The 27,628-nt window shown below is 49.4% G+C and overlaps 22 non-coding genes across 22 annotated transcripts; all 22 read right to left on the bottom strand.

Moving 5' to 3' along the window:
- Positions 1 to 352: 352 nt before the first annotated feature.
- On the bottom strand, positions 353 to 425 carry trnam-cau (transfer RNA methionine (anticodon CAU)). The gene has a single exon. It is a non-coding gene; the product is annotated as a tRNA-Met (tRNA).
- A 1,198-nt stretch (positions 426 to 1,623) lies between these two features.
- On the bottom strand, positions 1,624 to 1,696 carry trnam-cau (transfer RNA methionine (anticodon CAU)). The gene has a single exon. It is a non-coding gene; the product is annotated as a tRNA-Met (tRNA).
- A 1,195-nt stretch (positions 1,697 to 2,891) lies between these two features.
- Positions 2,892 to 2,964, bottom strand: trnam-cau (transfer RNA methionine (anticodon CAU)). Its single transcript has one exon. It is a non-coding gene; the product is annotated as a tRNA-Met (tRNA).
- A 1,230-nt stretch (positions 2,965 to 4,194) lies between these two features.
- trnam-cau (transfer RNA methionine (anticodon CAU)) lies at positions 4,195 to 4,267 on the bottom strand. Its single transcript has one exon. It is a non-coding gene; the product is annotated as a tRNA-Met (tRNA).
- A 1,193-nt stretch (positions 4,268 to 5,460) lies between these two features.
- trnam-cau (transfer RNA methionine (anticodon CAU)) lies at positions 5,461 to 5,533 on the bottom strand. Its single transcript has one exon. It is a non-coding gene; the product is annotated as a tRNA-Met (tRNA).
- A 1,230-nt stretch (positions 5,534 to 6,763) lies between these two features.
- On the bottom strand, positions 6,764 to 6,836 carry trnam-cau (transfer RNA methionine (anticodon CAU)). The gene has a single exon. It is a non-coding gene; the product is annotated as a tRNA-Met (tRNA).
- A 1,198-nt stretch (positions 6,837 to 8,034) lies between these two features.
- Positions 8,035 to 8,107, bottom strand: trnam-cau (transfer RNA methionine (anticodon CAU)). The gene has a single exon. It is a non-coding gene; the product is annotated as a tRNA-Met (tRNA).
- A 1,195-nt stretch (positions 8,108 to 9,302) lies between these two features.
- trnam-cau (transfer RNA methionine (anticodon CAU)) lies at positions 9,303 to 9,375 on the bottom strand. Its single transcript has one exon. It is a non-coding gene; the product is annotated as a tRNA-Met (tRNA).
- Positions 9,376 to 10,568: 1,193 nt separating this feature from the next.
- On the bottom strand, positions 10,569 to 10,641 carry trnam-cau (transfer RNA methionine (anticodon CAU)). Its single transcript has one exon. It is a non-coding gene; the product is annotated as a tRNA-Met (tRNA).
- Positions 10,642 to 11,871: 1,230 nt separating this feature from the next.
- On the bottom strand, positions 11,872 to 11,944 carry trnam-cau (transfer RNA methionine (anticodon CAU)). The gene has a single exon. It is a non-coding gene; the product is annotated as a tRNA-Met (tRNA).
- A 1,198-nt stretch (positions 11,945 to 13,142) lies between these two features.
- Positions 13,143 to 13,215, bottom strand: trnam-cau (transfer RNA methionine (anticodon CAU)). Its single transcript has one exon. It is a non-coding gene; the product is annotated as a tRNA-Met (tRNA).
- A 1,195-nt stretch (positions 13,216 to 14,410) lies between these two features.
- trnam-cau (transfer RNA methionine (anticodon CAU)) lies at positions 14,411 to 14,483 on the bottom strand. Its single transcript has one exon. It is a non-coding gene; the product is annotated as a tRNA-Met (tRNA).
- A 1,193-nt stretch (positions 14,484 to 15,676) lies between these two features.
- trnam-cau (transfer RNA methionine (anticodon CAU)) lies at positions 15,677 to 15,749 on the bottom strand. The gene has a single exon. It is a non-coding gene; the product is annotated as a tRNA-Met (tRNA).
- Positions 15,750 to 16,979: 1,230 nt separating this feature from the next.
- On the bottom strand, positions 16,980 to 17,052 carry trnam-cau (transfer RNA methionine (anticodon CAU)). Its single transcript has one exon. It is a non-coding gene; the product is annotated as a tRNA-Met (tRNA).
- A 1,198-nt stretch (positions 17,053 to 18,250) lies between these two features.
- On the bottom strand, positions 18,251 to 18,323 carry trnam-cau (transfer RNA methionine (anticodon CAU)). The gene has a single exon. It is a non-coding gene; the product is annotated as a tRNA-Met (tRNA).
- Positions 18,324 to 19,518: 1,195 nt separating this feature from the next.
- trnam-cau (transfer RNA methionine (anticodon CAU)) lies at positions 19,519 to 19,591 on the bottom strand. The gene has a single exon. It is a non-coding gene; the product is annotated as a tRNA-Met (tRNA).
- Positions 19,592 to 20,821: 1,230 nt separating this feature from the next.
- Positions 20,822 to 20,894, bottom strand: trnam-cau (transfer RNA methionine (anticodon CAU)). The gene has a single exon. It is a non-coding gene; the product is annotated as a tRNA-Met (tRNA).
- Positions 20,895 to 22,087: 1,193 nt separating this feature from the next.
- trnam-cau (transfer RNA methionine (anticodon CAU)) lies at positions 22,088 to 22,160 on the bottom strand. The gene has a single exon. It is a non-coding gene; the product is annotated as a tRNA-Met (tRNA).
- Positions 22,161 to 23,390: 1,230 nt separating this feature from the next.
- Positions 23,391 to 23,463, bottom strand: trnam-cau (transfer RNA methionine (anticodon CAU)). Its single transcript has one exon. It is a non-coding gene; the product is annotated as a tRNA-Met (tRNA).
- Positions 23,464 to 24,661: 1,198 nt separating this feature from the next.
- trnam-cau (transfer RNA methionine (anticodon CAU)) lies at positions 24,662 to 24,734 on the bottom strand. The gene has a single exon. It is a non-coding gene; the product is annotated as a tRNA-Met (tRNA).
- Positions 24,735 to 25,929: 1,195 nt separating this feature from the next.
- On the bottom strand, positions 25,930 to 26,002 carry trnam-cau (transfer RNA methionine (anticodon CAU)). The gene has a single exon. It is a non-coding gene; the product is annotated as a tRNA-Met (tRNA).
- A 1,230-nt stretch (positions 26,003 to 27,232) lies between these two features.
- Positions 27,233 to 27,305, bottom strand: trnam-cau (transfer RNA methionine (anticodon CAU)). Its single transcript has one exon. It is a non-coding gene; the product is annotated as a tRNA-Met (tRNA).
- Positions 27,306 to 27,628: the final 323 nt, after the last annotated feature.

Raw genomic sequence — 27,628 nt, 5'->3', positions numbered from 1 at the left:
GAGATTTCTGCTGGTCGTGGAACAGCGAGGAGGCAAGTGATAAGGGGCTAGTCAGATGCAAACTGGGAGCTAATGCCAGACATCAATGGGGAATTAGCTCAAATGGTAGAGCGCTTGCTTTGCATGTGAGAGTTAGCGGGATCAATACTTGCATTCACCACTATTCTTTTGGCTCGGGTAATTGTTCAGAAACAAGAGTTGTGTCAGGTGTGGTGTGAGCCCATCTGCTTCTGAAGGTCACCGCAGGCTGAGGGACATCAAATCCTTTGATGTGCTATCGCAGCAAAACTTCCTGATTTTTGCATGAATGCAGCTGAAATGAAAGAAGGAAAAAAGTCTATGCAAGTATTAATGCCTTCTCTGAGGATTGAACTCAGGACCTTCAGATTATGAGACTGACACGCTGCCTACTGCGCTAAGAAGGCACTTGCCTGGTTAGTAACTGAAGAGTGTGACCAACTATGTTCGCTTACGTGGCATTCAAAGCCAGAATGCAAAGATTGCCAAAATGCTCGAGCCAGGTAGGAGCCGAACATGCAATCTTCTAATCCGTAGTCAGATGCGTGATCCATTGCGCCGCTGGCCCAGGCTGTGAAAAATAGCTGCGACATCAGCAAGTACACAGGACGAGCAGCATTAAAAGGCATGCGGCAGACAATCAGCAAAGATAGGCACCTCTGCCGCTTCCCTTCGATTGACAGGTGGGGAGCGGAGCAGTGCAGTAGAAAACAAAGCAAAGCAAAGTTGTCCTTAGATGGTTGGTTGCACTCCGGCTTGAAGCAGTGAGCATTCTTTTGAAGTAAGTATGTGTGTGGTAAGTCGCAATTCGCTGAAGGCAGAGTTCTTAATATGATGAGCAGTTTACAGCTAAACATGTTGCAGCTGAGGCACAGGACAGTGCCTTCACCGTTTTGCTTGAACACTTGCATGTGTGTGTCAGCAGGGAGTGCCTTTGAGCAGCAATGCATGTAAAGAGCCAGCATTTTCTATCAGGCAAAGCCTCAGGCAATTGCACTTTCTTTCAGGCAAAGCCTCAGGCAATAGAAGTCATTTGTCCATCAGTCAGACAGGGCTCTCGCCTGCTCCCTCACGCTCGTGGCGGCTGCGACGTTGCGCTCAACTCACTTCCCTTGCGCAGGCTCGAGCTCTTCTCGGCGTCTTTCACCATATCCATGGCTTCCAGTCCTGCCCTTGCTCGCCTGCTATTGCTCAGTAACGTCGATTGGAGCAAAGCATTGAAAGTGTTCAGGGAGCAGGCCAACCTGAAACAAGAGATTTCTGCTGGTCGTGGAACAGCGAGGAGGCAAGTGATAAGGGGCTAGTCAGATGCAAACTGGGAGATAATGCCAGACATAAATGGGGAATTAGCTCAAATGGTGGAGCGCTTGCTTTGCATGTGAGAGTTAGCGGGATCAATACCTGCATTCACCACTATTCTTTTGGCTCGGGTAATTGTTCAGAAACAAGAGTTGTGTCAGGTGTGGTGTGAGCCCATCTGCTTCTGAAGGTCACCGCAGGCTGAGGGACATCAAATCCTTTGATGTGCTATCGCAACAAAACTTCCTGATTTTTGCATGAATGCAGCTGAAATGAAAGAAGGAGAAAAGTCTATGCAAGTATTAATGCCTTCTCTGAGGATTGAACTCAGGACCTTCAGATTATGAGACTGACGCGCTGCCTACTGCGCTAAGAAGGCACTTGCCTGGTTAGTAACTGAAGAGTGTGACCAACTATGTTCGCTTACGTGGCATTCAAAGCCAGAATGCAAAGATTGCCAAAATGCTCGAGCCAGGTAGGAGCCGAACATGCAATCTTCTAATCCGTAGTCAGATGCGTGATCCATTGCGCCGCTGGCCCAGGCTGTGAAAAATAGCTGCGACATCAGCAAGTACACAGGACGAGCAGCATTAAAAGGCATGCGGCAGACAATCAGCAAAGATAGGCACCTCTGCCGCTTCCCTTCGATTGACAGGTGGGGAGCGGAGCAGTGCAGTAGAAAACAAAGCAAAGCAAAGTCGTCCTTAGGTGGTTGGTTGCACTCCGGCTTGAAGCAGTGAGCATTCTTTTGAAGTAAGTATGTGTGTGGTAAGTCGCAATTCGCTGAAGGCAGAGTTCTTAATATGAGCAGTTTACAGCTGAACATGTTGCAGCTGAGGCACAGGACAGTGCCTTCACCGTTTTGCTTGAGCACTTGCATGTGTGTGTCAGCAGGGAGTGCCTTTGAGCAGCAATGCATGTAAAGAGCCAGCATTTTCTTTCAGGCAAAGCCTCAGGCAATTGCACTTTCTTTCAGGCAAAGCCTCAGGCAATAGACGTCATTTGTCCATCAGTCAGACAGGGCTCTCGCCTGCTCCCTCACGCTCGTGGCGGCTGCGACGTTGCGCTCAACTCGCTTCCCTTGCGCAGGCTCGAGCTCTTCTCGGCGTCTTTCACCATATCCATGGCTTCCAGTCCTGCCCTTGCTCGCCTGCTATTGCTCAGTAACGTCGATCGGAGCAAAGCATTGAAAGTGTTCAGGGAGCAGGCCAACCTGAAGCAAGAGATTTCTGCTGGTCGTGGAACAGCGAGGAGGCAAGTGATAAGGGGCTAGTCAGATGCAAACTGGGAGATAATGCCAGACATAAATGGGGAATTAGCTCAAATGGTGGAGCGCTTGCTTTGCATGTGAGAGTTAGCGGGATCAATACCTGCATTCACCACTATTCTTTTGGCTCGGGTAATTGTTCAGAAACAAGAGTTGTGTCAGGTGTGGTGTGAGCCCATCTGCTTCTGAAGGTCACCGCAGGCTGAGGGACATCAAATCCTTTGATGTGCTATCGCAGCAAAACTTCCTGATTTTTGCATGAATGCAGCTGAAATGAAAGAAGGAGAAAAGTCTATGCAAGTATTAATGCCTTCTCTGAGGATTGAACTCAGGACCTTCAGATTATGAGACTGACGCGCTGCCTACTGCGCTAAGAAGGCACTTGCCTGGTTAGTAACTGAAGAGTGTGACCAACTATGTTCGCTTACGTGGCATTCAAAGCCAGAATGCAAAGATTGCTAAAATGCTCGAGCCAGGTAGGAGCCGAACATGCAATCTTCTAATCCGTAGTCAGATGCGTGATCCATTGCGCCGCTGGCCCAGGCTGTGAAAAATAGCTGCGACATCAGCAAGTACACAGGACGAGCAGCATTAAAAGGCATGCGGCAGACAATCAGCAAAGATAGGCACCTCTGCCGCTTCCCTTCGATTGACAGGTGGGGAGCGGAGCAGTGCAGTAGAAAACAAAGCAAAGCAAAGTCGTCCTTAGGTGGTTGGTTGCACTCCGGCTTGAAGCAGTGAGCATTCTTTTGAAGTAAGTATGTGTGTGGTAAGTCGCAATTCGCTGAAGGCAGAGTTCTTAATATGATGAGCAGTTTACAGCTGAACATGTTGCAGCTGAGGCACAGGACAGTGCCTTCACCGTTTTGCTTGAACACTTGCATGTGTGTGTCAGCAGGGAGTGCCTTTGAGAAGCAATGCATGTAAAGAGCCAGCATTTTCTTTCAGGCAAAGCCTCAGGCAATTGCACTTTCTTTCAGGCAAAGCCTCAGGCAATTGCACTTTCTTTCAGGCAAAGCCTCAGGCAATAGAAGTCATTTGTCCATCAGTCAGACAGGGCTCTCGCCTGCTCCCTCACGCTCGTGGCGGCTGCGACGTTGCGCTCAACTCGCTTCCCTTGCGCAGGCTCGAGCTCTTCTCGGCGTCTTTCACCATATCCATGGCTTCCAGTCCTGCCCTTGCTCGCCTGCTATTGCTCAGTAACGTCGATCGGAGCAAAGCATTGAAAGTGTTCAGGGAGCAGGCCAACCTGAAGCAAGAGATTTCTGCTGGTCGTGGAACAGCGAGGAGGCAAGTGATAAGGGGCTAGTCAGATGCAAACTGGGAGCTAATGCCAGACATCAATGGGGAATTAGCTCAAATGGTAGAGCGCTTGCTTTGCATGTGAGAGTTAGCGGGATCAATACCTGCATTCACCACTATTCTTTTGGCTCGGGTAATTGTTCAGAAACAAGAGTTGTGTCAGGTGTGGTGTGAGCCCATCTGCTTCTGAAGGTCACCGCAGGCTGAGGGACATCAAATCCTTTGATGTGCTATCGCAGCAAAACTTCCTGATTTTTGCATGAATGCAGCTGAAATGAAAGAAGGAAAAAAGTCTATGCAAGTATTAATGCCTTCTCTGAGGATTGAACTCAGGACCTTCAGATTATGAGACTGACGCGCTGCCTACTGCGCTAAGAAGGCACTTGCCTGGTTAGTAACTGAAGAGTGTGACCAACTATGTTCGCTTACGTGGCATTCAAAGCCAGAATGCAAAGATTGCCAAAATGCTCGAGCCAGGTAGGAGCCGAACATGCAATCTTCTAATCCGTAGTCAGATGCGTGATCCATTGCGCCGCTGGCCCAGGCTGTGAAAAATAGCTGCGACATCAGCAAGTACACAGGACGAGCAGCATTAAAAGGCATGCGGCAGACAATCAGCAAAGATAGGCACCTCTGCCGCTTCCCTTCGATTGACAGGTGGGGAGCGGAGCAGTGCAGTAGAAAACAAAGCAAAGTCGTCCTTAGGTGGTTGGTTGCACTCCGGCTTGAAGCAGTGAGCATTCTTTTGAAGTAAGTATGTGTGTGGTAAGTCGCAATTCGCTGAAGGCAGAGTTCTTAATATGATGAGCAGTTTACAGCTGAACATGTTGCAGCTGAGGCACAGGACAGTGCCTTCACCGTTTTGCTTGAACACTTGCATGTGTGTGTCAGCAGGGAGTGCCTTTGAGCAGCAATGCATGTAAAGAGCCAGCATTTTCTATCAGGCAAAGCCTCAGGCAATTGCACTTTCTTTCAGGCAAAGCCTCAGGCAATAGAAGTCATTTGTCCATCAGTCAGACAGGGCTCTCGCCTGCTCCCTCACGCTCGTGGCGGCTGCGACGTTGCGCTCAACTCGCTTCCCTTGCGCAGGCTCGAGCTCTTCTCGGCGTCTTTCACCATATCCATGGCTTCCAGTCCTGCCCTTGCTCGCCTGCTATTGCTCAGTAACGTCGATTGGAGCAAAGCATTGAAAGTGTTCAGGGAGCAGGCCAACCTGAAGCAAGAGATTTCTGCTGGTCGTGGAACAGCGAGGAGGCAAGTGATAAGGGGCTAGTCAGATGCAAACTGGGAGCTAATGCCAGACATCAATGGGGAATTAGCTCAAATGGTAGAGCGCTTGCTTTGCATGTGAGAGTTAGCGGGATCAATACCTGCATTCACCACTATTCTTTTGGCTCGGGTAATTGTTCAGAAACAAGAGTTGTGTCAGGTGTGGTGTGAGCCCATCTGCTTCTGAAGGTCACCGCAGGCTGAGGGACATCAAATCCTTTGATGTGCTATCGCAGCAAAACTTCCTGATTTTTGCATGAATGCAGCTGAAATGAAAGAAGGAGAAAAGTCTATGCAAGTATTAATGCCTTCTCTGAGGATTGAACTCAGGACCTTCAGATTATGAGACTGACACGCTGCCTACTGCGCTAAGAAGGCACTTGCCTGGTTAGTAACTGAAGAGTGTGACCAACTATGTTCGCTTACGTGGCATTCAAAGCCAGAATGCAAAGATTGCCAAAATGCTCGAGCCAGGTAGGAGCCGAACATGCAATCTTCTAATCCGTAGTCAGATGCGTGATCCATTGCGCCGCTGGCCCAGGCTGTGAAAAATAGCTGCGACATCAGCAAGTACACAGGACGAGCAGCATTAAAAGGCATGCGGCAGACAATCAGCAAAGATAGGCACCTCTGCCGCTTCCCTTCGATTGACAGGTGGGGAGCGGAGCAGTGCAGTAGAAAACAAAGCAAAGCAAAGTCGTCCTTAGGTGGTTGGTTGCACTCCGGCTTGAAGCAGTGAGCATTCTTTTGAAGTAAGTATGTGTGTGGTAAGTCGCAATTCGCTGAAGGCAGAGTTCTTAATATGATGAGCAGTTTACAGCTGAACATGTTGCAGCTGAGGCACAGGACAGTGCCTTCACCGTTTTGCTTGAACACTTGCATGTGTGTGTCAGCAGGGAGTGCCTTTGAGAAGCAATGCATGTAAAGAGCCAGCATTTTCTTTCAGGCAAAGCCTCAGGCAATTGCACTTTCTTTCAGGCAAAGCCTCAGGCAATTGCACTTTCTTTCAGGCAAAGCCTCAGGCAATAGAAGTCATTTGTCCATCAGTCAGACAGGGCTCTCGCCTGCTCCCTCACGCTCGTGGCGGCTGCGACGTTGCGCTCAACTCGCTTCCCTTGCGCAGGCTCGAGCTCTTCTCGGCGTCTTTCACCATATCCATGGCTTCCAGTCCTGCCCTTGCTCGCCTGCTATTGCTCAGTAACGTCGATCGGAGCAAAGCATTGAAAGTGTTCAGGGAGCAGGCCAACCTGAAGCAAGAGATTTCTGCTGGTCGTGGAACAGCGAGGAGGCAAGTGATAAGGGGCTAGTCAGATGCAAACTGGGAGCTAATGCCAGACATCAATGGGGAATTAGCTCAAATGGTAGAGCGCTTGCTTTGCATGTGAGAGTTAGCGGGATCAATACTTGCATTCACCACTATTCTTTTGGCTCGGGTAATTGTTCAGAAACAAGAGTTGTGTCAGGTGTGGTGTGAGCCCATCTGCTTCTGAAGGTCACCGCAGGCTGAGGGACATCAAATCCTTTGATGTGCTATCGCAGCAAAACTTCCTGATTTTTGCATGAATGCAGCTGAAATGAAAGAAGGAAAAAAGTCTATGCAAGTATTAATGCCTTCTCTGAGGATTGAACTCAGGACCTTCAGATTATGAGACTGACACGCTGCCTACTGCGCTAAGAAGGCACTTGCCTGGTTAGTAACTGAAGAGTGTGACCAACTATGTTCGCTTACGTGGCATTCAAAGCCAGAATGCAAAGATTGCCAAAATGCTCGAGCCAGGTAGGAGCCGAACATGCAATCTTCTAATCCGTAGTCAGATGCGTGATCCATTGCGCCGCTGGCCCAGGCTGTGAAAAATAGCTGCGACATCAGCAAGTACACAGGACGAGCAGCATTAAAAGGCATGCGGCAGACAATCAGCAAAGATAGGCACCTCTGCCGCTTCCCTTCGATTGACAGGTGGGGAGCGGAGCAGTGCAGTAGAAAACAAAGCAAAGCAAAGTTGTCCTTAGATGGTTGGTTGCACTCCGGCTTGAAGCAGTGAGCATTCTTTTGAAGTAAGTATGTGTGTGGTAAGTCGCAATTCGCTGAAGGCAGAGTTCTTAATATGATGAGCAGTTTACAGCTAAACATGTTGCAGCTGAGGCACAGGACAGTGCCTTCACCGTTTTGCTTGAACACTTGCATGTGTGTGTCAGCAGGGAGTGCCTTTGAGCAGCAATGCATGTAAAGAGCCAGCATTTTCTATCAGGCAAAGCCTCAGGCAATTGCACTTTCTTTCAGGCAAAGCCTCAGGCAATAGAAGTCATTTGTCCATCAGTCAGACAGGGCTCTCGCCTGCTCCCTCACGCTCGTGGCGGCTGCGACGTTGCGCTCAACTCACTTCCCTTGCGCAGGCTCGAGCTCTTCTCGGCGTCTTTCACCATATCCATGGCTTCCAGTCCTGCCCTTGCTCGCCTGCTATTGCTCAGTAACGTCGATTGGAGCAAAGCATTGAAAGTGTTCAGGGAGCAGGCCAACCTGAAACAAGAGATTTCTGCTGGTCGTGGAACAGCGAGGAGGCAAGTGATAAGGGGCTAGTCAGATGCAAACTGGGAGATAATGCCAGACATAAATGGGGAATTAGCTCAAATGGTGGAGCGCTTGCTTTGCATGTGAGAGTTAGCGGGATCAATACCTGCATTCACCACTATTCTTTTGGCTCGGGTAATTGTTCAGAAACAAGAGTTGTGTCAGGTGTGGTGTGAGCCCATCTGCTTCTGAAGGTCACCGCAGGCTGAGGGACATCAAATCCTTTGATGTGCTATCGCAACAAAACTTCCTGATTTTTGCATGAATGCAGCTGAAATGAAAGAAGGAGAAAAGTCTATGCAAGTATTAATGCCTTCTCTGAGGATTGAACTCAGGACCTTCAGATTATGAGACTGACGCGCTGCCTACTGCGCTAAGAAGGCACTTGCCTGGTTAGTAACTGAAGAGTGTGACCAACTATGTTCGCTTACGTGGCATTCAAAGCCAGAATGCAAAGATTGCCAAAATGCTCGAGCCAGGTAGGAGCCGAACATGCAATCTTCTAATCCGTAGTCAGATGCGTGATCCATTGCGCCGCTGGCCCAGGCTGTGAAAAATAGCTGCGACATCAGCAAGTACACAGGACGAGCAGCATTAAAAGGCATGCGGCAGACAATCAGCAAAGATAGGCACCTCTGCCGCTTCCCTTCGATTGACAGGTGGGGAGCGGAGCAGTGCAGTAGAAAACAAAGCAAAGCAAAGTCGTCCTTAGGTGGTTGGTTGCACTCCGGCTTGAAGCAGTGAGCATTCTTTTGAAGTAAGTATGTGTGTGGTAAGTCGCAATTCGCTGAAGGCAGAGTTCTTAATATGAGCAGTTTACAGCTGAACATGTTGCAGCTGAGGCACAGGACAGTGCCTTCACCGTTTTGCTTGAGCACTTGCATGTGTGTGTCAGCAGGGAGTGCCTTTGAGCAGCAATGCATGTAAAGAGCCAGCATTTTCTTTCAGGCAAAGCCTCAGGCAATTGCACTTTCTTTCAGGCAAAGCCTCAGGCAATAGACGTCATTTGTCCATCAGTCAGACAGGGCTCTCGCCTGCTCCCTCACGCTCGTGGCGGCTGCGACGTTGCGCTCAACTCGCTTCCCTTGCGCAGGCTCGAGCTCTTCTCGGCGTCTTTCACCATATCCATGGCTTCCAGTCCTGCCCTTGCTCGCCTGCTATTGCTCAGTAACGTCGATCGGAGCAAAGCATTGAAAGTGTTCAGGGAGCAGGCCAACCTGAAGCAAGAGATTTCTGCTGGTCGTGGAACAGCGAGGAGGCAAGTGATAAGGGGCTAGTCAGATGCAAACTGGGAGCTAATGCCAGACATCAATGGGGAATTAGCTCAAATGGTAGAGCGCTTGCTTTGCATGTGAGAGTTAGTGGGATCAATACCTGCATTCACCACTATTCTTTTGGCTCGGGTAATTGTTCAGAAACAAGAGTTGTGTCAGGTGTGGTGTGAGCCCATCTGCTTCTGAAGGTCACCGCAGGCTGAGGGACATCAAATCCTTTGATGTGCTATCGCAGCAAAACTTCCTGATTTTTGCATGAATGCAGCTGAAATGAAAGAAGGAAAAAAGTCTATGCAAGTATTAATGCCTTCTCTGAGGATTGAACTCAGGACCTTCAGATTATGAGACTGACGCGCTGCCTACTGCGCTAAGAAGGCACTTGCCTGGTTAGTAACTGAAGAGTGTGACCAACTATGTTCGCTTACGTGGCATTCAAAGCCAGAATGCAAAGATTGCCAAAATGCTCGAGCCAGGTAGGAGCCGAACATGCAATCTTCTAATCCGTAGTCAGATGCGTGATCCATTGCGCCGCTGGCCCAGGCTGTGAAAAATAGCTGCGACATCAGCAAGTACACAGGACGAGCAGCATTAAAAGGCATGCGGCAGACAATCAGCAAAGATAGGCACCTCTGCCGCTTCCCTTCGATTGACAGGTGGGGAGCGGAGCAGTGCAGTAGAAAACAAAGCAAAGTCGTCCTTAGGTGGTTGGTTGCACTCCGGCTTGAAGCAGTGAGCATTCTTTTGAAGTAAGTATGTGTGTGGTAAGTCGCAATTCGCTGAAGGCAGAGTTCTTAATATGATGAGCAGTTTACAGCTGAACATGTTGCAGCTGAGGCACAGGACAGTGCCTTCACCGTTTTGCTTGAACACTTGCATGTGTGTGTCAGCAGGGAGTGCCTTTGAGCAGCAATGCATGTAAAGAGCCAGCATTTTCTATCAGGCAAAGCCTCAGGCAATTGCACTTTCTTTCAGGCAAAGCCTCAGGCAATAGAAGTCATTTGTCCATCAGTCAGACAGGGCTCTCGCCTGCTCCCTCACGCTCGTGGCGGCTGCGACGTTGCGCTCAACTCGCTTCCCTTGCGCAGGCTCGAGCTCTTCTCGGCGTCTTTCACCATATCCATGGCTTCCAGTCCTGCCCTTGCTCGCCTGCTATTGCTCAGTAACGTCGATTGGAGCAAAGCATTGAAAGTGTTCAGGGAGCAGGCCAACCTGAAGCAAGAGATTTCTGCTGGTCGTGGAACAGCGAGGAGGCAAGTGATAAGGGGCTAGTCAGATGCAAACTGGGAGCTAATGCCAGACATCAATGGGGAATTAGCTCAAATGGTAGAGCGCTTGCTTTGCATGTGAGAGTTAGCGGGATCAATACCTGCATTCACCACTATTCTTTTGGCTCGGGTAATTGTTCAGAAACAAGAGTTGTGTCAGGTGTGGTGTGAGCCCATCTGCTTCTGAAGGTCACCGCAGGCTGAGGGACATCAAATCCTTTGATGTGCTATCGCAGCAAAACTTCCTGATTTTTGCATGAATGCAGCTGAAATGAAAGAAGGAGAAAAGTCTATGCAAGTATTAATGCCTTCTCTGAGGATTGAACTCAGGACCTTCAGATTATGAGACTGACACGCTGCCTACTGCGCTAAGAAGGCACTTGCCTGGTTAGTAACTGAAGAGTGTGACCAACTATGTTCGCTTACGTGGCATTCAAAGCCAGAATGCAAAGATTGCCAAAATGCTCGAGCCAGGTAGGAGCCGAACATGCAATCTTCTAATCCGTAGTCAGATGCGTGATCCATTGCGCCGCTGGCCCAGGCTGTGAAAAATAGCTGCGACATCAGCAAGTACACAGGACGAGCAGCATTAAAAGGCATGCGGCAGACAATCAGCAAAGATAGGCACCTCTGCCGCTTCCCTTCGATTGACAGGTGGGGAGCGGAGCAGTGCAGTAGAAAACAAAGCAAAGCAAAGTCGTCCTTAGGTGGTTGGTTGCACTCCGGCTTGAAGCAGTGAGCATTCTTTTGAAGTAAGTATGTGTGTGGTAAGTCGCAATTCGCTGAAGGCAGAGTTCTTAATATGATGAGCAGTTTACAGCTGAACATGTTGCAGCTGAGGCACAGGACAGTGCCTTCACCGTTTTGCTTGAACACTTGCATGTGTGTGTCAGCAGGGAGTGCCTTTGAGAAGCAATGCATGTAAAGAGCCAGCATTTTCTTTCAGGCAAAGCCTCAGGCAATTGCACTTTCTTTCAGGCAAAGCCTCAGGCAATTGCACTTTCTTTCAGGCAAAGCCTCAGGCAATAGAAGTCATTTGTCCATCAGTCAGACAGGGCTCTCGCCTGCTCCCTCACGCTCGTGGCGGCTGCGACGTTGCGCTCAACTCGCTTCCCTTGCGCAGGCTCGAGCTCTTCTCGGCGTCTTTCACCATATCCATGGCTTCCAGTCCTGCCCTTGCTCGCCTGCTATTGCTCAGTAACGTCGATCGGAGCAAAGCATTGAAAGTGTTCAGGGAGCAGGCCAACCTGAAGCAAGAGATTTCTGCTGGTCGTGGAACAGCGAGGAGGCAAGTGATAAGGGGCTAGTCAGATGCAAACTGGGAGCTAATGCCAGACATCAATGGGGAATTAGCTCAAATGGTAGAGCGCTTGCTTTGCATGTGAGAGTTAGCGGGATCAATACTTGCATTCACCACTATTCTTTTGGCTCGGGTAATTGTTCAGAAACAAGAGTTGTGTCAGGTGTGGTGTGAGCCCATCTGCTTCTGAAGGTCACCGCAGGCTGAGGGACATCAAATCCTTTGATGTGCTATCGCAGCAAAACTTCCTGATTTTTGCATGAATGCAGCTGAAATGAAAGAAGGAAAAAAGTCTATGCAAGTATTAATGCCTTCTCTGAGGATTGAACTCAGGACCTTCAGATTATGAGACTGACACGCTGCCTACTGCGCTAAGAAGGCACTTGCCTGGTTAGTAACTGAAGAGTGTGACCAACTATGTTCGCTTACGTGGCATTCAAAGCCAGAATGCAAAGATTGCCAAAATGCTCGAGCCAGGTAGGAGCCGAACATGCAATCTTCTAATCCGTAGTCAGATGCGTGATCCATTGCGCCGCTGGCCCAGGCTGTGAAAAATAGCTGCGACATCAGCAAGTACACAGGACGAGCAGCATTAAAAGGCATGCGGCAGACAATCAGCAAAGATAGGCACCTCTGCCGCTTCCCTTCGATTGACAGGTGGGGAGCGGAGCAGTGCAGTAGAAAACAAAGCAAAGCAAAGTTGTCCTTAGATGGTTGGTTGCACTCCGGCTTGAAGCAGTGAGCATTCTTTTGAAGTAAGTATGTGTGTGGTAAGTCGCAATTCGCTGAAGGCAGAGTTCTTAATATGATGAGCAGTTTACAGCTAAACATGTTGCAGCTGAGGCACAGGACAGTGCCTTCACCGTTTTGCTTGAACACTTGCATGTGTGTGTCAGCAGGGAGTGCCTTTGAGCAGCAATGCATGTAAAGAGCCAGCATTTTCTATCAGGCAAAGCCTCAGGCAATTGCACTTTCTTTCAGGCAAAGCCTCAGGCAATAGAAGTCATTTGTCCATCAGTCAGACAGGGCTCTCGCCTGCTCCCTCACGCTCGTGGCGGCTGCGACGTTGCGCTCAACTCACTTCCCTTGCGCAGGCTCGAGCTCTTCTCGGCGTCTTTCACCATATCCATGGCTTCCAGTCCTGCCCTTGCTCGCCTGCTATTGCTCAGTAACGTCGATTGGAGCAAAGCATTGAAAGTGTTCAGGGAGCAGGCCAACCTGAAACAAGAGATTTCTGCTGGTCGTGGAACAGCGAGGAGGCAAGTGATAAGGGGCTAGTCAGATGCAAACTGGGAGATAATGCCAGACATAAATGGGGAATTAGCTCAAATGGTGGAGCGCTTGCTTTGCATGTGAGAGTTAGCGGGATCAATACCTGCATTCACCACTATTCTTTTGGCTCGGGTAATTGTTCAGAAACAAGAGTTGTGTCAGGTGTGGTGTGAGCCCATCTGCTTCTGAAGGTCACCGCAGGCTGAGGGACATCAAATCCTTTGATGTGCTATCGCAACAAAACTTCCTGATTTTTGCATGAATGCAGCTGAAATGAAAGAAGGAGAAAAGTCTATGCAAGTATTAATGCCTTCTCTGAGGATTGAACTCAGGACCTTCAGATTATGAGACTGACGCGCTGCCTACTGCGCTAAGAAGGCACTTGCCTGGTTAGTAACTGAAGAGTGTGACCAACTATGTTCGCTTACGTGGCATTCAAAGCCAGAATGCAAAGATTGCCAAAATGCTCGAGCCAGGTAGGAGCCGAACATGCAATCTTCTAATCCGTAGTCAGATGCGTGATCCATTGCGCCGCTGGCCCAGGCTGTGAAAAATAGCTGCGACATCAGCAAGTACACAGGACGAGCAGCATTAAAAGGCATGCGGCAGACAATCAGCAAAGATAGGCACCTCTGCCGCTTCCCTTCGATTGACAGGTGGGGAGCGGAGCAGTGCAGTAGAAAACAAAGCAAAGCAAAGTCGTCCTTAGGTGGTTGGTTGCACTCCGGCTTGAAGCAGTGAGCATTCTTTTGAAGTAAGTATGTGTGTGGTAAGTCGCAATTCGCTGAAGGCAGAGTTCTTAATATGAGCAGTTTACAGCTGAACATGTTGCAGCTGAGGCACAGGACAGTGCCTTCACCGTTTTGCTTGAGCACTTGCATGTGTGTGTCAGCAGGGAGTGCCTTTGAGCAGCAATGCATGTAAAGAGCCAGCATTTTCTTTCAGGCAAAGCCTCAGGCAATTGCACTTTCTTTCAGGCAAAGCCTCAGGCAATAGACGTCATTTGTCCATCAGTCAGACAGGGCTCTCGCCTGCTCCCTCACGCTCGTGGCGGCTGCGACGTTGCGCTCAACTCGCTTCCCTTGCGCAGGCTCGAGCTCTTCTCGGCGTCTTTCACCATATCCATGGCTTCCAGTCCTGCCCTTGCTCGCCTGCTATTGCTCAGTAACGTCGATCGGAGCAAAGCATTGAAAGTGTTCAGGGAGCAGGCCAACCTGAAGCAAGAGATTTCTGCTGGTCGTGGAACAGCGAGGAGGCAAGTGATAAGGGGCTAGTCAGATGCAAACTGGGAGCTAATGCCAGACATCAATGGGGAATTAGCTCAAATGGTAGAGCGCTTGCTTTGCATGTGAGAGTTAGCGGGATCAATACCTGCATTCACCACTATTCTTTTGGCTCGGGTAATTGTTCAGAAACAAGAGTTGTGTCAGGTGTGGTGTGAGCCCATCTGCTTCTGAAGGTCACCGCAGGCTGAGGGACATCAAATCCTTTGATGTGCTATCGCAGCAAAACTTCCTGATTTTTGCATGAATGCAGCTGAAATGAAAGAAGGAAAAAAGTCTATGCAAGTATTAATGCCTTCTCTGAGGATTGAACTCAGGACCTTCAGATTATGAGACTGACGCGCTGCCTACTGCGCTAAGAAGGCACTTGCCTGGTTAGTAACTGAAGAGTGTGACCAACTATGTTCGCTTACGTGGCATTCAAAGCCAGAATGCAAAGATTGCCAAAATGCTCGAGCCAGGTAGGAGCCGAACATGCAATCTTCTAATCCGTAGTCAGATGCGTGATCCATTGCGCCGCTGGCCCAGGCTGTGAAAAATAGCTGCGACATCAGCAAGTACACAGGACGAGCAGCATTAAAAGGCATGCGGCAGACAATCAGCAAAGATAGGCACCTCTGCCGCTTCCCTTCGATTGACAGGTGGGGAGCGGAGCAGTGCAGTAGAAAACAAAGCAAAGTCGTCCTTAGGTGGTTGGTTGCACTCCGGCTTGAAGCAGTGAGCATTCTTTTGAAGTAAGTATGTGTGTGGTAAGTCGCAATTCGCTGAAGGCAGAGTTCTTAATATGATGAGCAGTTTACAGCTGAACATGTTGCAGCTGAGGCACAGGACAGTGCCTTCACCGTTTTGCTTGAACACTTGCATGTGTGTGTCAGCAGGGAGTGCCTTTGAGCAGCAATGCATGTAAAGAGCCAGCATTTTCTATCAGGCAAAGCCTCAGGCAATTGCACTTTCTTTCAGGCAAAGCCTCAGGCAATAGAAGTCATTTGTCCATCAGTCAGACAGGGCTCTCGCCTGCTCCCTCACGCTCGTGGCGGCTGCGACGTTGCGCTCAACTCGCTTCCCTTGCGCAGGCTCGAGCTCTTCTCGGCGTCTTTCACCATATCCATGGCTTCCAGTCCTGCCCTTGCTCGCCTGCTATTGCTCAGTAACGTCGATTGGAGCAAAGCATTGAAAGTGTTCAGGGAGCAGGCCAACCTGAAGCAAGAGATTTCTGCTGGTCGTGGAACAGCGAGGAGGCAAGTGATAAGGGGCTAGTCAGATGCAAACTGGGAGCTAATGCCAGACATCAATGGGGAATTAGCTCAAATGGTAGAGCGCTTGCTTTGCATGTGAGAGTTAGCGGGATCAATACCTGCATTCACCACTATTCTTTTGGCTCGGGTAATTGTTCAGAAACAAGAGTTGTGTCAGGTGTGGTGTGAGCCCATCTGCTTCTGAAGGTCACCGCAGGCTGAGGGACATCAAATCCTTTGATGTGCTATCGCAGCAAAACTTCCTGATTTTTGCATGAATGCAGCTGAAATGAAAGAAGGAGAAAAGTCTATGCAAGTATTAATGCCTTCTCTGAGGATTGAACTCAGGACCTTCAGATTATGAGACTGACACGCTGCCTACTGCGCTAAGAAGGCACTTGCCTGGTTAGTAACTGAAGAGTGTGACCAACTATGTTCGCTTACGTGGCATTCAAAGCCAGAATGCAAAGATTGCCAAAATGCTCGAGCCAGGTAGGAGCCGAACATGCAATCTTCTAATCCGTAGTCAGATGCGTGATCCATTGCGCCGCTGGCCCAGGCTGTGAAAAATAGCTGCGACATCAGCAAGTACACAGGACGAGCAGCATTAAAAGGCATGCGGCAGACAATCAGCAAAGATAGGCACCTCTGCCGCTTCCCTTCGATTGACAGGTGGGGAGCGGAGCAGTGCAGTAGAAAACAAAGCAAAGCAAAGTCGTCCTTAGGTGGTTGGTTGCACTCCGGCTTGAAGCAGTGAGCATTCTTTTGAAGTAAGTATGTGTGTGGTAAGTCGCAATTCGCTGAAGGCAGAGTTCTTAATATGATGAGCAGTTTACAGCTGAACATGTTGCAGCTGAGGCACAGGACAGTGCCTTCACCGTTTTGCTTGAACACTTGCATGTGTGTGTCAGCAGGGAGTGCCTTTGAGAAGCAATGCATGTAAAGAGCCAGCATTTTCTTTCAGGCAAAGCCTCAGGCAATTGCACTTTCTTTCAGGCAAAGCCTCAGGCAATTGCACTTTCTTTCAGGCAAAGCCTCAGGCAATAGAAGTCATTTGTCCATCAGTCAGACAGGGCTCTCGCCTGCTCCCTCACGCTCGTGGCGGCTGCGACGTTGCGCTCAACTCGCTTCCCTTGCGCAGGCTCGAGCTCTTCTCGGCGTCTTTCACCATATCCATGGCTTCCAGTCCTGCCCTTGCTCGCCTGCTATTGCTCAGTAACGTCGATCGGAGCAAAGCATTGAAAGTGTTCAGGGAGCAGGCCAACCTGAAGCAAGAGATTTCTGCTGGTCGTGGAACAGCGAGGAGGCAAGTGATAAGGGGCTAGTCAGATGCAAACTGGGAGCTAATGCCAGACATCAATGGGGAATTAGCTCAAATGGTAGAGCGCTTGCTTTGCATGTGAGAGTTAGCGGGATCAATACTTGCATTCACCACTATTCTTTTGGCTCGGGTAATTGTTCAGAAACAAGAGTTGTGTCAGGTGTGGTGTGAGCCCATCTGCTTCTGAAGGTCACCGCAGGCTGAGGGACATCAAATCCTTTGATGTGCTATCGCAGCAAAACTTCCTGATTTTTGCATGAATGCAGCTGAAATGAAAGAAGGAAAAAAGTCTATGCAAGTATTAATGCCTTCTCTGAGGATTGAACTCAGGACCTTCAGATTATGAGACTGACACGCTGCCTACTGCGCTAAGAAGGCACTTGCCTGGTTAGTAACTGAAGAGTGTGACCAACTATGTTCGCTTACGTGGCATTCAAAGCCAGAATGCAAAGATTGCCAAAATGCTCGAGCCAGGTAGGAGCCGAACATGCAATCTTCTAATCCGTAGTCAGATGCGTGATCCATTGCGCCGCTGGCCCAGGCTGTGAAAAATAGCTGCGACATCAGCAAGTACACAGGACGAGCAGCATTAAAAGGCATGCGGCAGACAATCAGCAAAGATAGGCACCTCTGCCGCTTCCCTTCGATTGACAGGTGGGGAGCGGAGCAGTGCAGTAGAAAACAAAGCAAAGCAAAGTTGTCCTTAGATGGTTGGTTGCACTCCGGCTTGAAGCAGTGAGCATTCTTTTGAAGTAAGTATGTGTGTGGTAAGTCGCAATTCGCTGAAGGCAGAGTTCTTAATATGATGAGCAGTTTACAGCTAAACATGTTGCAGCTGAGGCACAGGACAGTGCCTTCACCGTTTTGCTTGAACACTTGCATGTGTGTGTCAGCAGGGAGTGCCTTTGAGCAGCAATGCATGTAAAGAGCCAGCATTTTCTATCAGGCAAAGCCTCAGGCAATTGCACTTTCTTTCAGGCAAAGCCTCAGGCAATAGAAGTCATTTGTCCATCAGTCAGACAGGGCTCTCGCCTGCTCCCTCACGCTCGTGGCGGCTGCGACGTTGCGCTCAACTCACTTCCCTTGCGCAGGCTCGAGCTCTTCTCGGCGTCTTTCACCATATCCATGGCTTCCAGTCCTGCCCTTGCTCGCCTGCTATTGCTCAGTAACGTCGATTGGAGCAAAGCATTGAAAGTGTTCAGGGAGCAGGCCAACCTGAAACAAGAGATTTCTGCTGGTCGTGGAACAGCGAGGAGGCAAGTGATAAGGGGCTAGTCAGATGCAAACTGGGAGATAATGCCAGACATAAATGGGGAATTAGCTCAAATGGTGGAGCGCTTGCTTTGCATGTGAGAGTTAGCGGGATCAATACCTGCATTCACCACTATTCTTTTGGCTCGGGTAATTGTTCAGAAACAAGAGTTGTGTCAGGTGTGGTGTGAGCCCATCTGCTTCTGAAGGTCACCGCAGGCTGAGGGACATCAAATCCTTTGATGTGCTATCGCAACAAAACTTCCTGATTTTTGCATGAATGCAGCTGAAATGAAAGAAGGAGAAAAGTCTATGCAAGTATTAATGCCTTCTCTGAGGATTGAACTCAGGACCTTCAGATTATGAGACTGACGCGCTGCCTACTGCGCTAAGAAGGCACTTGCCTGGTTAGTAACTGAAGAGTGTGACCAACTATGTTCGCTTACGTGGCATTCAAAGCCAGAATGCAAAGATTGCCAAAATGCTCGAGCCAGGTAGGAGCCGAACATGCAATCTTCTAATCCGTAGTCAGATGCGTGATCCATTGCGCCGCTGGCCCAGGCTGTGAAAAATAGCTGCGACATCAGCAAGTACACAGGACGAGCAGCATTAAAAGGCATGCGGCAGACAATCAGCAAAGATAGGCACCTCTGCCGCTTCCCTTCGATTGACAGGTGGGGAGCGGAGCAGTGCAGTAGAAAACAAAGCAAAGCAAAGTCGTCCTTAGGTGGTTGGTTGCACTCCGGCTTGAAGCAGTGAGCATTCTTTTGAAGTAAGTATGTGTGTGGTAAGTCGCAATTCGCTGAAGGCAGAGTTCTTAATATGAGCAGTTTACAGCTGAACATGTTGCAGCTGAGGCACAGGACAGTGCCTTCACCGTTTTGCTTGAGCACTTGCATGTGTGTGTCAGCAGGGAGTGCCTTTGAGCAGCAATGCATGTAAAGAGCCAGCATTTTCTTTCAGGCAAAGCCTCAGGCAATTGCACTTTCTTTCAGGCAAAGCCTCAGGCAATAGAAGTCATTTGTCCATCAGTCAGACAGGGCTCTCGCCTGCTCCCTCACGCTCGTGGCGGCTGCGACGTTGCGCTCAACTCGCTTCCCTTGCGCAGGCTCGAGCTCTTCTCGGCGTCTTTCACCATATCCATGGCTTCCAGTCCTGCCCTTGCTCGCCTGCTATTGCTCAGTAACGTCGATCGGAGCAAAGCATTGAAAGTGTTCAGGGAGCAGGCCAACCTGAAGCAAGAGATTTCTGCTGGTCGTGGAACAGCGAGGAGGCAAGTGATAAGGGGCTAGTCAGATGCAAACTGGGAGATAATGCCAGACATAAATGGGGAATTAGCTCAAATGGTGGAGCGCTTGCTTTGCATGTGAGAGTTAGTGGGATCAATACCTGCATTCACCACTATTCTTTTGGCTCGGGTAATTGTTCAGAAACAAGAGTTGTGTCAGGTGTGGTGTGAGCCCATCTGCTTCTGAAGGTCACCGCAGGCTGAGGGACATCAAATCCTTTGATGTGCTATCGCAGCAAAACTTCCTGATTTTTGCATGAATGCAGCTGAAATGAAAGAAGGAGAAAAGTCTATGCAAGTATTAATGCCTTCTCTGAGGATTGAACTCAGGACCTTCAGATTATGAGACTGACGCGCTGCCTACTGCGCTAAGAAGGCACTTGCCTGGTTAGTAACTGAAGAGTGTGACCAACTATGTTCGCTTACGTGGCATTCAAAGCCAGAATGCAAAGATTGCTAAAATGCTCGAGCCAGGTAGGAGCCGAACATGCAATCTTCTAATCCGTAGTCAGATGCGTGATCCATTGCGCCGCTGGCCCAGGCTGTGAAAAATAGCTGCGACATCAGCAAGTACACAGGACGAGCAGCATTAAAAGGCATGCGGCAGACAATCAGCAAAGATAGGCACCTCTGCCGCTTCCCTTCGATTGACAGGTGGGGAGCGGAGCAGTGCAGTAGAAAACAAAGCAAAGCAAAGTCGTCCTTAGGTGGTTGGTTGCACTCCGGCTTGAAGCAGTGAGCATTCTTTTGAAGTAAGTATGTGTGTGGTAAGTCGCAATTCGCTGAAGGCAGAGTTCTTAATATGATGAGCAGTTTACAGCTGAACATGTTGCAGCTGAGGCACAGGACAGTGCCTTCACCGTTTTGCTTGAACACTTGCATGTGTGTGTCAGCAGGGAGTGCCTTTGAGAAGCAATGCATGTAAAGAGCCAGCATTTTCTTTCAGGCAAAGCCTCAGGCAATTGCACTTTCTTTCAGGCAAAGCCTCAGGCAATTGCACTTTCTTTCAGGCAAAGCCTCAGGCAATAGAAGTCATTTGTCCATCAGTCAGACAGGGCTCTCGCCTGCTCCCTCACGCTCGTGGCGGCTGCGACGTTGCGCTCAACTCGCTTCCCTTGCGCAGGCTCGAGCTCTTCTCGGCGTCTTTCACCATATCCATGGCTTCCAGTCCTGCCCTTGCTCGCCTGCTATTGCTCAGTAACGTCGATCGGAGCAAAGCATTGAAAGTGTTCAGGGAGCAGGCCAACCTGAAGCAAGAGATTTCTGCTGGTCGTGGAACAGCGAGGAGGCAAGTGATAAGGGGCTAGTCAGATGCAAACTGGGAGCTAATGCCAGACATCAATGGGGAATTAGCTCAAATGGTAGAGCGCTTGCTTTGCATGTGAGAGTTAGCGGGATCAATACCTGCATTCACCACTATTCTTTTGGCTCGGGTAATTGTTCAGAAACAAGAGTTGTGTCAGGTGTGGTGTGAGCCCATCTGCTTCTGAAGGTCACCGCAGGCTGAGGGACATCAAATCCTTTGATGTGCTATCGCAGCAAAACTTCCTGATTTTTGCATGAATGCAGCTGAAATGAAAGAAGGAAAAAAGTCTATGCAAGTATTAATGCCTTCTCTGAGGATTGAACTCAGGACCTTCAGATTATGAGACTGACGCGCTGCCTACTGCGCTAAGAAGGCACTTGCCTGGTTAGTAATTGAAGAGTGTGACCAACTATGTTCGCTTACGTGGCATTCAAAGCCAGAATGCAAAGATTGCCAAAATGCTCGAGCCAGGTAGGAGCCGAACATGCAATCTTCTAATCCGTAGTCAGATGCGTGATCCATTGCGCCGCTGGCCCAGGCTGTGAAAAATAGCTGCGACATCAGCAAGTACACAGGACGAGCAGCATTAAAAGGCATGCGGCAGACAATCAGCAAAGATAGGCACCTCTGCCGCTTCCCTTCGATTGACAGGTGGGGAGCGGAGCAGTGCAGTAGAAAACAAAGCAAAGTCGTCCTTAGGTGGTTGGTTGCACTCCGGCTTGAAGCAGTGAGCATTCTTTTGAAGTAAGTATGTGTGTGGTAAGTCGCAATTCGCTGAAGGCAGAGTTCTTAATATGATGAGCAGTTTACAGCTGAACATGTTGCAGCTGAGGCACAGGACAGTGCCTTCACCGTTTTGCTTGAACACTTGCATGTGTGTGTCAGCAGGGAGTGCCTTTGAGCAGCAATGCATGTAAAGAGCCAGCATTTTCTATCAGGCAAAGCCTCAGGCAATTGCACTTTCTTTCAGGCAAAGCCTCAGGCAATAGAAGTCATTTGTCCATCAGTCAGACAGGGCTCTCGCCTGCTCCCTCACGCTCGTGGCGGCTGCGACGTTGCGCTCAACTCGCTTCCCTTGCGCAGGCTCGAGCTCTTCTCGGCGTCTTTCACCATATCCATGGCTTCCAGTCCTGCCCTTGCTCGCCTGCTATTGCTCAGTAACGTCGATTGGAGCAAAGCATTGAAAGTGTTCAGGGAGCAGGCCAACCTGAAGCAAGAGATTTCTGCTGGTCGTGGAACAGCGAGGAGGCAAGTGATAAGGGGCTAGTCAGATGCAAACTGGGAGCTAATGCCAGACATCAATGGGGAATTAGCTCAAATGGTAGAGCGCTTGCTTTGCATGTGAGAGTTAGCGGGATCAATACCTGCATTCACCACTATTCTTTTGGCTCGGGTAATTGTTCAGAAACAAGAGTTGTGTCAGGTGTGGTGTGAGCCCATCTGCTTCTGAAGGTCACCGCAGGCTGAGGGACATCAAATCCTTTGATGTGCTATCGCAGCAAAACTTCCTGATTTTTGCATGAATGCAGCTGAAATGAAAGAAGGAGAAAAGTCTATGCAAGTATTAATGCCTTCTCTGAGGATTGAACTCAGGACCTTCAGATTATGAGACTGACACGCTGCCTACTGCGCTAAGAAGGCACTTGCCTGGTTAGTAACTGAAGAGTGTGACCAACTATGTTCGCTTACGTGGCATTCAAAGCCAGAATGCAAAGATTGCCAAAATGCTCGAGCCAGGTAGGAGCCGAACATGCAATCTTCTAATCCGTAGTCAGATGCGTGATCCATTGCGCCGCTGGCCCAGGCTGTGAAAAATAGCTGCGACATCAGCAAGTACACAGGACGAGCAGCATTAAAAGGCATGCGGCAGACAATCAGCAAAGATAGGCACCTCTGCCGCTTCCCTTCGATTGACAGGTGGGGAGCGGAGCAGTGCAGTAGAAAACAAAGCAAAGCAAAGTCGTCCTTAGGTGGTTGGTTGCACTCCGGCTTGAAGCAGTGAGCATTCTTTTGAAGTAAGTATGTGTGTGGTAAGTCGCAATTCGCTGAAGGCAGAGTTCTTAATATGATGAGCAGTTTACAGCTGAACATGTTGCAGCTGAGGCACAGGACAGTGCCTTCACCGTTTTGCTTGAACACTTGCATGTGTGTGTCAGCAGGGAGTGCCTTTGAGAAGCAATGCATGTAAAGAGCCAGCATTTTCTTTCAGGCAAAGCCTCAGGCAATTGCACTTTCTTTCAGGCAAAGCCTCAGGCAATTGCACTTTCTTTCAGGCAAAGCCTCAGGCAATAGAAGTCATTTGTCCATCAGTCAGACAGGGCTCTCGCCTGCTCCCTCACGCTCGTGGCGGCTGCGACGTTGCGCTCAACTCGCTTCCCTTGCGCAGGCTCGAGCTCTTCTCGGCGTCTTTCACCATATCCATGGCTTCCAGTCCTGCCCTTGCTCGCCTGCTATTGCTCAGTAACGTCGATCGGAGCAAAGCATTGAAAGTGTTCAGGGAGCAGGCCAACCTGAAGCAAGAGATTTCTGCTGGTCGTGGAACAGCGAGGAGGCAAGTGATAAGGGGCTAGTCAGATGCAAACTGGGAGCTAATGCCAGACATCAATGGGGAATTAGCTCAAATGGTAGAGCGCTTGCTTTGCATGTGAGAGTTAGCGGGATCAATACCTGCATTCACCACTATTCTTTTGGCTCGGGTAATTGTTCAGAAACAAGAGTTGTGTCAGGTGTGGTGTGAGCCCATCTGCTTCTGAAGGTCACCGCAGGCTGAGGGACATCAAATCCTTTGATGTGCTATCGCAGCAAAACTTCCTGATTTTTGCATGAATGCAGCTGAAATGAAAGAAGGAAAAAAGTCTATGCAAGTATTAATGCCTTCTCTGAGGATTGAACTCAGGACCTTCAGATTATGAGACTGACACGCTGCCTACTGCGCTAAGAAGGCACTTGCCTGGTTAGTAACTGAAGAGTGTGACCAACTATGTTCGCTTACGTGGCATTCAAAGCCAGAATGCAAAGATTGCCAAAATGCTCGAGCCAGGTAGGAGCCGAACATGCAATCTTCTAATCCGTAGTCAGATGCGTGATCCATTGCGCCGCTGGCCCAGGCTGTGAAAAATAGCTGCGACATCAGCAAGTACACAGGACGAGCAGCATTAAAAGGCATGCGGCAGACAATCAGCAAAGATAGGCACCTCTGCCGCTTCCCTTCGATTGACAGGTGGGGAGCGGAGCAGTGCAGTAGAAAACAAAGCAAAGCAAAGTTGTCCTTAGATGGTTGGTTGCACTCCGGCTTGAAGCAGTGAGCATTCTTTTGAAGTAAGTATGTGTGTGGTAAGTCGCAATTCGCTGAAGGCAGAGTTCTTAATATGATGAGCAGTTTACAGCTAAACATGTTGCAGCTGAGGCACAGGACAGTGCCTTCACCGTTTTGCTTGAACACTTGCATGTGTGTGTCAGCAGGGAGTGCCTTTGAGCAGCAATGCATGTAAAGAACCAGCATTTTCTATCAGGCAAAGCCTCAGGCAATTGCACTTTCTTTCAGGCAAAGCCTCAGGCAATAGAAGTCATTTGTCCATCAGTCAGACAGGGCTCTCGCCTGCTCCCTCATGCTCGTGGCGGCTGCGACGTTGCGCTCAACTCACTTCCCTTGCGCAGGCTCGAGCTCTTCTCGGCGTCTTTCACCATATCCATGGCTTCCAGTCCTGCCCTTGCTCGCCTGCTATTGCTCAGTAACGTCGATTGGAGCAAAGCATTGAAAGTGTTCAGGGAGCAGGCCAACCTGAAACAAGAGATTTCTGCTGGTCGTGGAACAGCGAGGAGGCAAGTGATAAGGGGCTAGTCAGATGCAAACTGGGAGATAATGCCAGACATAAATGGGGAATTAGCTCAAATGGTGGAGCGCTTGCTTTGCATGTGAGAGTTAGCGGGATCAATACCTGCATTCACCACTATTCTTTTGGCTCGGGTAATTGTTCAGAAACAAGAGTTGTGTCAGGTGTGGTGTGAGCCCATCTGCTTCTGAAGGTCACCGCAGGCTGAGGGACATCAAATCCTTTGATGTGCTATCGCAACAAAACTTCCTGATTTTTGCATGAATGCAGCTGAAATGAAAGAAGGAGAAAAGTCTATGCAAGTATTAATGCCTTCTCTGAGGATTGAACTCAGGACCTTCAGATTATGAGACTGACGCGCTGCCTACTGCGCTAAGAAGGCACTTGCCTGGTTAGTAACTGAAGAGTGTGACCAACTATGTTCGCTTACGTGGCATTCAAAGCCAGAATGCAAAGATTGCCAAAATGCTCGAGCCAGGTAGGAGCCGAACATGCAATCTTCTAATCCGTAGTCAGATGCGTTATCCATTGCGCCGCTGGCCCAGGCTGTGAAAAATAGCTGCGACATCAGCAAGTACACAGGACGAGCAGCATTAAAAGGCATGCGGCAGACAATCAGCAAAGATAGGCACCTCTGCCGCTTCCCTTCGATTGACAGGTGGGGAGCGGAGCAGTGCAGTAGAAAACAAAGCAAAGCAAAGTCGTCCTTAGGTGGTTGGTTGCACTCCGGCTTGAAGCAGTGAGCATTCTTTTGAAGTAAGTATGTGTGTGGTAAGTCGCAATTCGCTGAAGGCAGAGTTCTTAATATGAGCAGTTTACAGCTGAACATGTTGCAGCTGAGGCACAGGACAGTGCCTTCACCGTTTTGCTTGAGCACTTGCATGTGTGTGTCAGCAGGGAGTGCCTTTGAGCAGCAATGCATGTAAAGAGCCAGCATTTTCTTTCAGGCAAAGCCTCAGGCAATTGCACTTTCTTTCAGGCAAAGCCTCAGGCAATAGAAGTCATTTGTCCATCAGTCAGACAGGGCTCTCGCCTGCTCCCTCACGCTCGTGGCGGCTGCGACGTTGCGCTCAACTCGCTTCCCTTGCGCAGGCTCGAGCTCTTCTCGGCGTCTTTCACCATATCCATGGCTTCCAGTCCTGCCCTTGCTCGCCTGCTATTGCTCAGTAACGTCGATCGGAGCAAAGCATTGAAAGTGTTCAGGGAGCAGGCCAACCTGAAGCAAGAGATTTCTGCTGGTCGTGGAACAGCGAGGAGGCAAGTGATAAGGGGCTAGTCAGATGCAAACTGGGAGATAATGCCAGACATAAATGGGGAATTAGCTCAAATGGTGGAGCGCTTGCTTTGCATGTGAGAGTTAGCGGGATCAATACCTGCATTCACCACTATTCTTTTGGCTCGGGTAATTGTTCAGAAACAAGAGTTGTGTCAGGTGTGGTGTGAGCCCATCTGCTTCTGAAGGTCACCGCAGGCTGAGGGACATCAAATCCTTTGATGTGCTATCGCAGCAAAACTTCCTGATTTTTGCATGAATGCAGCTGAAATGAAAGAAGGAGAAAAGTCTATGCAAGTATTAATGCCTTCTCTCAGGATTGAACTCAGGACCTTCAGATTATGAGACTGACGCGCTGCCTACTGCGCTAAGAAGGCACTTGCCTGGTTAGTAACTGAAGAGTGTGACCAACTATGTTCGCTTACGTGGCATTCAAAGCCAGAATGCAAAGATTGCTAAAATGCTCGAGCCAGGTAGGAGCCGAACATGCAATCTTCTAATCCGTAGTCAGATGCGTGATCCATTGCGCCGCTGGCCCAGGCTGTGAAAAATAGCTGCGACATCAGCAAGTACACAGGACGAGCAGCATTAAAAGGCATGCGGCAGACAATCAGCAAAGATAGGCACCTCTGCCGCTTCCCTTCGATTGACAGGTGGGGAGCGGAGCAGTGCAGTAGAAAACAAAGCAAAGCAAAGTCGTCCTTAGGTGGTTGGTTGCACTCCGGCTTGAAGCAGTGAGCATTCTTTTGAAGTAAGTATGTGTGTGGTAAGTCGCAATTCGCTGAAGGCAGAGTTCTTAATATGATGAGCAGTTTACAGCTGAACATGTTGCAGCTGAGGCACAGGACAGTGCCTTCACCGTTTTGCTTGAACACTTGCATGTGTGTGTCAGCAGGGAGTGCCTTTGAGAAGCAATGCATGTAAAGAGCCAGCATTTTCTTTCAGGCAAAGCCTCAGGCAATTGCACTTTCTTTCAGGCAAAGCCTCAGGCAATTGCACTTTCTTTCAGGCAAAGCCTCAGGCAATAGAAGTCATTTGTCCATCAGTCAGACAGGGCTCTCGCCTGCTCCCTCACGCTCGTGGCGGCTGCGACGTTGCGCTCAACTCGCTTCCCTTGCGCAGGCTCGAGCTCTTCTCGGCGTCTTTCACCATATCCATGGCTTCCAGTCCTGCCCTTGCTCGCCTGCTATTGCTCAGTAACGTCGATCGGAGCAAAGCATTGAAAGTGTTCAGGGAGCAGGCCAACCTGAAGCAAGAGATTTCTGCTGGTCGTGGAACAGCGAGGAGGCAAGTGATAAGGGGCTAGTCAGATGCAAACTGGGAGCTAATGCCAGACATCAATGGGGAATTAGCTCAAATGGTAGAGCGCTTGCTTTGCATGTGAGAGTTAGCGGGATCAATACCTGCATTCACCACTATTCTTTTGGCTCGGGTAATTGTTCAGAAACAAGAGTTGTGTCAGGTGTGGTGTGAGCCCATCTGCTTCTGAAGGTCACCGCAGGCTGAGGGACATCAAATCCTTTGATGTGCTATCGCAGCAAAACTTCCTGATTTTTGCATGAATGCAGCTGAAATGAAAGAAGGAAAAAAGTCTATGCAAGTATTAATGCCTTCTCTGAGGATTGAACTCAGGACCTTCAGATTATGAGACTGACGCGCTGCCTACTGCGCTAAGAAGGCACTTGCCTGGTTAGTAACTGAAGAGTGTGACCAACTATGTTCGCTTACGTGGCATTCAAAGCCAGAATGCAAAGATTGCCAAAATGCTCGAGCCAGGTAGGAGCCGAACATGCAATCTTCTAATCCGTAGTCAGATGCGTGATCCATTGCGCCGCTGGCCCAGGCTGTGAAAAATAGCTGCGACATCAGCAAGTACACAGGACGAGCAGCATTAAAAGGCATGCGGCAGACAATCAGCAAAGATAGGCACCTCTGCCGCTTCCCTTCGATTGACAGGTGGGGAGCGGAGCAGTGCAGTAGAAAACAAAGCAAAGTCGTCCTTA

Source organism: Pristiophorus japonicus, unplaced genomic scaffold (genome assembly GCF_044704955.1).
Source record: "Pristiophorus japonicus isolate sPriJap1 unplaced genomic scaffold, sPriJap1.hap1 HAP1_SCAFFOLD_207, whole genome shotgun sequence".
Lineage (NCBI taxonomy): Eukaryota > Metazoa > Chordata > Chondrichthyes > Pristiophoridae > Pristiophorus > Pristiophorus japonicus.
This window is presented reverse-complemented; position numbering and strand designations above follow the sequence as displayed.